Source organism: Pteropus medius, unplaced genomic scaffold (genome assembly GCF_902729225.1).
Source record: "Pteropus medius unplaced genomic scaffold, Ma_sr-lr_union100, whole genome shotgun sequence".
NCBI classification, from domain to species: Eukaryota; Metazoa; Chordata; class Mammalia; order Chiroptera; family Pteropodidae; genus Pteropus; species Pteropus medius.
Window position 1 is genome coordinate 50,069,254 of NW_024340849.1, and position 7,872 is coordinate 50,077,125.

Below are 7,872 nucleotides of genomic sequence, written 5' to 3' on the forward strand. Positions count from 1 at the left end.
ATTGATTATTTTTCATGCCACGCAAGCAAGCAGGGTTACACAGGCTAAAATTGGCAGTTAGCGTATGAGCTCATTGTTACAAGTTTTATGATTAACAGAGTGTGGTTAGGGGTTCCAGAAACTAGGCCTAAGTTATGGACTTCCTTTGTCCAGTTTCAGGTTTTAATTATTCTTTAACCCTTTCACATTTCAGCAGGCCATTACAATAGGAACCTGGCTGATCAGCATATGGCCAACCTAAAAGAAGATTCCTGCTGAGATTACCAGCAACTACTTCCTCGTGCCTTTAACACTGCATACATACACACCATAAAAGGAAAACAAATATAAAACCAATACCTCAAACATTAGTGGTCTCATTCTCTGACTTTGAGAGGAGACCAGATCTCTGTCTATGGAGCGTTGTTCCTTCTCCAATAAACTTTCCTTTTGTCTAACTCCGGCTTGTGCTTGAATTCTTTCCTGCGCGGAGTCAAGGACCCTCTCTTGGCAGGTGCAAAGCTTGAGTCCCCACACAAGGAGATTCACATTGTCCTGCATCAGGGTCACCAACAGTCATCTAGCCCCAGGACAGGCACCCAACTGGAGGAGCGTCTTGCCCTGCTTGCCTGGAAAACCCAGCAAGTGATGCTTACTGGCCATGATGAATTCCAGCTGTGCCAGCGCCCCTGAGACCTATAGAGCAGCTCAGTGCAGAGACACAGACACTGTCAGCACAGCAAAGGAAACTGCCATGTCCATCTGAGCCCCTCTGCCTTGGGAGAGAAGTCTTGTGCACACACAAAAATACACTATGACAGAACTGGAATAAGAATGAAATTTAAACCATTCACCTTGGCCCATGCTTATTTAAACATATATTCATTTCGATTGTCGTGAGTGCATATTTTAGAAAGTAAAAGCACCTGGCTATCTCCAATGGATAGACATGAGGATGAGGTTAAAGAGGACAAAAGTCGTTTCTTAGGAGTTAATGTCAAACAAAACCTCAGTTTTATAAACCTCCTGGGTTCAAATGACCAGAATCCTTTATTTAACCACTTTTACCTAAACTCCACTTTTAGGAGAAAGACGAAAGAAACAGCTACCAGAGATATAGTTTAAAAACTTCCAGCTTCCAGGATCTGCCCTGGAATTTGTGTATGAATAGCTCGGGCTACAGACCTTTATTTAGTTTGTTTTCTCTGTTAAGAGAACTAAAGGTTAGACTGATGGCCCTCTCACAGGAAAACACTGAATTTCTAGAAACCAAATTGTATTATATTCAGCATATTCTATTTAATTAGGCAAGAATGCTTTTAGAAAATTCTTAAAATCAAGAGCAGTTTCATTAGTCTTTAGAAATAAGAACATTAACCCAAATTGCTTATTCATTGAATAAATCATCTCTTTGGCCTTTTATTATATTTATCCAAAAGCAGCATTTTCCTCCTACTCCCCTTAAAAGAGAAAAGGTTTGATTAGGGGATGATTAGTCCTAAACTACAAAGTCTGCATCTCTCTCCATATATATCATTTTATAATTAATATATCATACAATTTACCATTTAAATATATAATTCAGTGGTTTTGGTGTATTTACAGTTGTGTAACCATTTTACATTTTTTATTACAGAAAGAAATCCCTGGCTCATGTGTAATAAACTTTATAAGCAGTTATAAAATATTTCTCCCCTTCCCAAATCCCTGGCAACAACTAATCTATCATTTTTCTTTCTATGGCTTTACCTATTCTGAATATTTTATATAAATGAATTTATACACTATGTGGCCTTTCTTGTCTGGCTTTTTTCACTTAGCATAATGTTTTCAAGATTCATCCATGGTTTAGCACATATTAGTGCATCATTCCTTTTTATTTCCAAATAATATTCCATTTATGAATTATGCTACAATTTCTTTTTTATCCATTTATAGTTGATGGACATTTGGATTGTTTTTACTTTTTGGCTATTATGAACAGTGCATTTGAACACTTGTTTTCATTTGTTTTAGATACTATATTAGTCTGAGTTCTCTAGAGAAACATAATTCATAGGAGGTATGTATATATACAATTTACTATAAGGAATTCGCTCATGTGATTATGGAGGCTGAGAAGTCAAGATATTCGGTCAGCAAACTAGAGGCCTAGCATAGATGAGGGCATAAGTTCCAGTCTAAATTTGAAGGCAAGAGAAGACTAATGTTCCAGCTCACATACAGGCACAGAAAATCAATTCTCCCTTATTGAGTCTTTTTGTTCTACTCACACCTCCAGGGGATTGGAAGGGGCCCACTCACACTGGGAAAGGCAATCTGCTTTACTCAGACTATTGATTCAAATGTTAATCTCATTCAGAAACATCCTCACAGCCACGAGAATGATGTTTAACCAAATATCTGGGTACCTCATGGCCCAGTCAAGTTGACATATAAAATCAGTCATCACAGAGATATTACCAGGAATGAAATTGCTGATAACTTTTTTAACTTTTTTGAAAAACTGCCAGACTGTTCTCCACAGTGGCCACACTATTTTACATGAGCCCCAGCCATGTATGAGGCTTCCAATTTTTCCATATTCTTGCCATAACCATCCTAGTGGGAGTAAAGTGGTATCTTATTGTGGTTTTGAGATGCATCTCTCTAATGGCTAATGATGTTGAGCATATTTTCCTGTGTTTACTGGCCATTTGCATATCTTCTCTGGAGAAATGTCTATTCAGATTCTAGGCTTATTTCTTTTTTTAACTGGAGTATTTATCATTTTATTGTTAAGCTGTAAGAATTCTTTTTAATTCTAGATAGTAGACTCTTATCAGATATGTGACTTGCAAGTATTTTCTCTTATTCTGGGGGTGATGTTTACTTTCTTCATAGAGTCTTTTAATGCACAAATGTTTTTAATCTAAAACGAATCTTTACATCGAGTAATATAAGCCCCCTTTATCTCTCCTACAGAATCTTGAGCAGACCTACATCGCTCACTGATTGGTTACTGTGAGTACATTCTTTTGATCTTGAGAACAGAAGAGAATAAGTCCCTACAAATTCGCAGAAATCTTCTAGAGGCTAGGGCTTCCCTACACCCTAGCTGAGGTTTGAGGAACTTTATACCACTATTAAAGGCATACTGCTTACTATTCTTTATCGTAAATATTGTTTACTACTTTTTATTTCATTGTTGCAGGAAGCGACACTCGACGGAGGAAATTGGATGCTCCGACAACTTTGTTAGAAGAAGGAGAATTTATTGCCAGCGGAGTGCATGGGGCTTTTCATGGCACCAAAGCACGAGCTCCCCTTGGTTAGATTTCTTACAGCTTTTATACCTCTGCAGTGTCCATGCAAGGAGCACGTGATTCCTTTGTCCGAGGTTTTACTGCACCTCCTGACTCAAGATGGGGAGGGGGAGTTTCAGGTGGGGGCTGCAAGGGGAAAGGAATTCCCAGACCACCAGTCCTATCTATTTACAGATCATTTCTCTTGTAGGTGTGACAAGAGTTTCCAGAAGGCCATTCAGAGATCTATAGGATGTGGTTAATCTATAACCAGCTGAGTCTGTCATTTCTGCAAGCCCTTCCCTTTGCATTTCTCAGATGCCTCCTCGCTTAGCAGTTAACACAATAGTTGACTATACTTTGGGTAAAATAAACTTTTATGGCCCAACCTGAGAAGTACATTTAGAGCGTTATTCCTATGGTGCAAATATTTTGTATTCTAAACTACCACATGGTAGAAACTCACAATCCATAAATAAGTGGAACTTCTTACACATGATTTCATGAGTTATTTTATTCATACGACTTGGCAGATTTTGAGGATCAAATTTTCACATTTTGCAGTATATATTTCTTAGGGAATAAGCTCTTACCTAAATAAATGCCTAAAGCACTGATTAGGTAGGTTAACAATAATAACAGAAAGAAGATTCTTTTTATTGAAAGAAAAAACTTTTATGTACCTAATTTTTACTAAGCATCTAAAACCTTCTATTGATAAATAGAATATTTTCCTAATTATAAAAACAATACCTGCTTATTAGAAAACATTTAGAAAATACAAAAGAGCATAAACAAAAATATTACCATAAACCTTATAGCCCAAATTAAAAATTGTTAACTTCTAGTGTGATTCTACCTAAATATATATATATTTAAACAAAATTGACATACTGTATATAGAATTTTGTATCTTGTTTAAAATTTGTTTAAGTTATATAAGTGATGAATATACTCTCACCATAAAAAATTCAAAGGATGTAGATGTAAAATGCTCCCTCCTCCCCAGAGAGACTATCATTCAGGTTTGTCTTGTAACCCCAATTTCTTTGCATTCCCATTATGCTACAATTCAGTATGTCTAGCTTTTTACTAAAACATCCAGTAGAGGGAAGAGTTCAACTGTATTCTCTTTTGACATGTAAATTGTACTTTTTTCTTTATAAAAATCTAAGTGTCTTGGATGTCATTTATGCAATGCAGAATGGTATATCAATTTATAAATATAGTAGCTCTACTGACTAATTTCTAATCTAAATACAATTTTTAAATCTTATTTTCTCCTTTCAATTTTCTTGTTGGTTTGTTTTTCACTGACCCTGAAATTATGTGGTTTTTAAAGGTATCACTATTGGGTGTGTGTATGGGAAACAAAATTACATGCTGTTGACAGATATATAATTGTTTTTTTTCCCCTTGAGAAGAAGATAAATCAGATAAAATAAAATAAGATGTAAAGATGAAATTTTTATTTCATCTGGCAGTAATATTTAAAATTCTAAGTAGATTAGAATTTATGGATGTAGATTATCTACACTTAGAAATTCTTAAAATGTTTGTTTTTTCCAAGCTGATAAATTTTGTGTATAGATTTCAATAATATTTTATGTAAGTTCTATATATGCATAAATTATATATATTGTTTAATTCCACAGCATTTCTCAATTAAGACCCTGACAAAACTTGCCAGCATATTCAGCCTATTGTGCTGATGCTGTGGTGGTTTTGTTCTCACAGCTGTTGTTGATTTGCATATTAACTAAAATACCCCACAATGGTGTGGTTAGGCAATGAGGTGTCCTAGTTATGAGAACTTTCTAACTAACTGACTCTCATTCAAATGCCAACACTTTTCATTTTTAACCACTGGAAGGAACTCTTTCCATCTAGTAATAGAGAGCTTCTTAGAGGGTACTGAATCTAAATTTTGTTATTATTTACTAAGTTGTATTTTTAATCCCTATACAATTGCTGCGTGAATTTTGATTTGCTTTTCTCTCCCTAGCTAGCTAGGTATGTCTTCACCGTGCCAGTACGTATCATATGCTTAAAAAATATTTGATGAAAAAAAATGATGAGTGTCCTTCTCCTACTACCATTTTGCATGTAACTAACAGCCCGCCCTCAGCCATTCACATCCCATATTCTCCTCCTCCTCCTCCTCCCCTGTAATTCCCTCACCTTTACCAGCTTCTTTTGTTGTCACATTTAATCTACTGTGTATAAAAACAAAATAGGCAAGACTATGAAAACTGTATTAAGTTAATTAACTGCCAGTGGAGCTCAAAATGAAGGCCTAAGGAACTTGGCTTTGGAGCTTTCTGTAGCTATTTCTTTCCCTAAAACACAGATTTATTTTTCTAAAGTAGGCTGTCCAAAACTGGGGCATTTCGCCAAATCTGTGTATAACTTATCTACAGGATGTTATAAACAAGGCATTATTTATAACAGTAAAACTTTAAGAACAATCAAGATTGGAGATTAAGTAAATCTGGGGACATCTAAAAGATAAATATTGTGTGTATACCATTTAAAAATGGTCTTATACAATAGTTCAGTGATCTACATGGAGAAATCCATGGGAATATGTTGAAAATGATGTAACTATGAAATGAATGTCTATTTTATCATTTACCTGGAATTTCAGTGAACCCGTATTAACTTATTTAACCACAAAAAAAACGATGTGTTAAAAACCAAAATTCAACCAAGTAAATTTGAAGATCTAATTGGATTTACTAAGAGATACATGAATTGCGACATCCCACTTAGCTACTACAAGGGCGCTCCCAGGGGATGTACAGAATGGAAAGTTTTTATAGGAAGAAGGCAAGGCAAGGGAGTTATTAACAAAAGAAAAAGAAAAGGTTGTTTTCAGACCAGGACTCTTTTTTGCGGAGGCGGGGGGAAGGGTTTTTATTATGCAGATTGCTTCTTCTTTCTATGTAAGGGATGGAGAGGACCCACACAACAGATTACCTTAGTGGTACTTGACCAGGAAATTTCAGACTGGTTGATTAAGATAATATTTCTAGGAAAGGTTGAAACAGCAATTAAGTCAGGTTAAATCTAGGTTTGATATCATGGGCTTTAGCACAAGTGACACAATTTTGAGCCTGCAGTTTTCTCATTAACAGATGTTATGGAAAAATATTTAATGACTTGAAAAAATGTTCACTTGACCATACATATGGTTAAATGAATAAAATGAGTGACAAAACACTCTTTATCAAATAATCTCACTTCAGGGGGAGGAAAAGTGCATATACAGAGCAAAAAGATGGGATAGCTACTTACTAAACTGTGAGCAGCAATTATTTATAGGTAATTTTTAATTTTCTTCTGCTTGTTTACCTGAAATGACTAAATTTTCTAGAGTTAACATATTGTTCTTTTGAAATAAGATGGCATATCTCAGAATATTTAGCTTCAGAGCAGTTTAGTTTCTGAATCGTAGGAAGCGCCCTCGACCCTGGCAGCAGGCTCACAAAGTCCTACCACCCTCATGGAACCAGGTTCTTAAAGGCAGAATTTGATCAAAATCAAAGTGATGTTCTCATTTTTCAGTATTGTTCAGTAAGTCACAGGAGTTACTTGTGCTTTTCATATTTCTTTCTTGGATCCAGTTATCGAATCCTCCTCATATTCTAAAGAAGAGAAAAATTTTCTAAAGGAGTTGATATTTCAAGAGAACAAGGCAGGCCAATTTCAATTAAAGTAATTACAACTTATGGGAAATTCTGGAATTAATGAGGTCGTTCAAGAAACAAGTTGTAATGTAACCATATGTTTACTTACCATCTCTAGTAAAATGACTCAAAGAAGATACTACAAGGCCAATAGGTACAGCAAGCTGAACAGCTTTGTGTATGTTTCTGTTTGTAAATAAATAATTTTGGATAGTTTGAATTGTGAATAGGGTTAAGAACACTTACTATTTATTTATTATGTATTTGAAATGAGATTTTTAAAATTCAATATTTAACAACCTTAGTCTCATGGCTTAAAATTCCATATGCATGCTTATGATTCTCAAATTTATGCATCCAGCTCAGCTTCTTTCCTGAACTCTAGACTTAAACATCTAAGTGCCTATTCAGCGTTTAGATTTGGACATCTAGGTGGTATCTCAATTTTACTCCTTCTAAAACTATATTCTTGTCGTCCTTGACAAACCCGCTCCTTCCTACTCTTCCCTGTCTCCACTAATGTCACTATCTCTTTCCAGTTGCTAAGGCAGGCCAAAACCTGGGCACCCTTCCTTTCTCTTGCCTTTCACAAATACAAATCCTGTCAGCAAACCCTATAAGCTCTGCTTTCACCATATCCAGAATTTGACCATAACCCACTAGCTTTACCATCACCTGGTATAAGCCACCATTATCTCTTCTCAGAACTGTCTACTTGGCCTGATTCACCTCTCCATCTTCCAATCTCCTGCTGGGGATCCCCAAAGGCCAACTCCCCTTGGAAAGAAATGGGCAATAGAGCCTACAGACATGTTCCAGCCAGGGCAGTGCTCTGGAAGAGAGACTGGGCAATGAAGGGTGGACAGGGGACCTGCAGGAGCTGACAAACGCAATGGGCTGAGCACTTCATACTTGAAGAG

The 7,872-nt window shown here is 36.0% G+C and overlaps 1 long non-coding RNA gene across 1 annotated transcript; it reads left to right on the plus strand.

The window, feature by feature from the left end:
* Positions 1 to 2,733: 2,733 nt before the first annotated feature.
* Positions 2,734 to 4,539, plus strand: LOC120583314 (uncharacterized). The gene is made up of 3 exons (XR_005647768.1): positions 2,734 to 2,982; positions 3,173 to 3,289; positions 3,475 to 4,539. It is a non-coding gene; the product is annotated as an uncharacterized LOC120583314 (long non-coding RNA).
* The last annotated feature ends 3,333 nt before the right edge of the window (positions 4,540 to 7,872 follow it).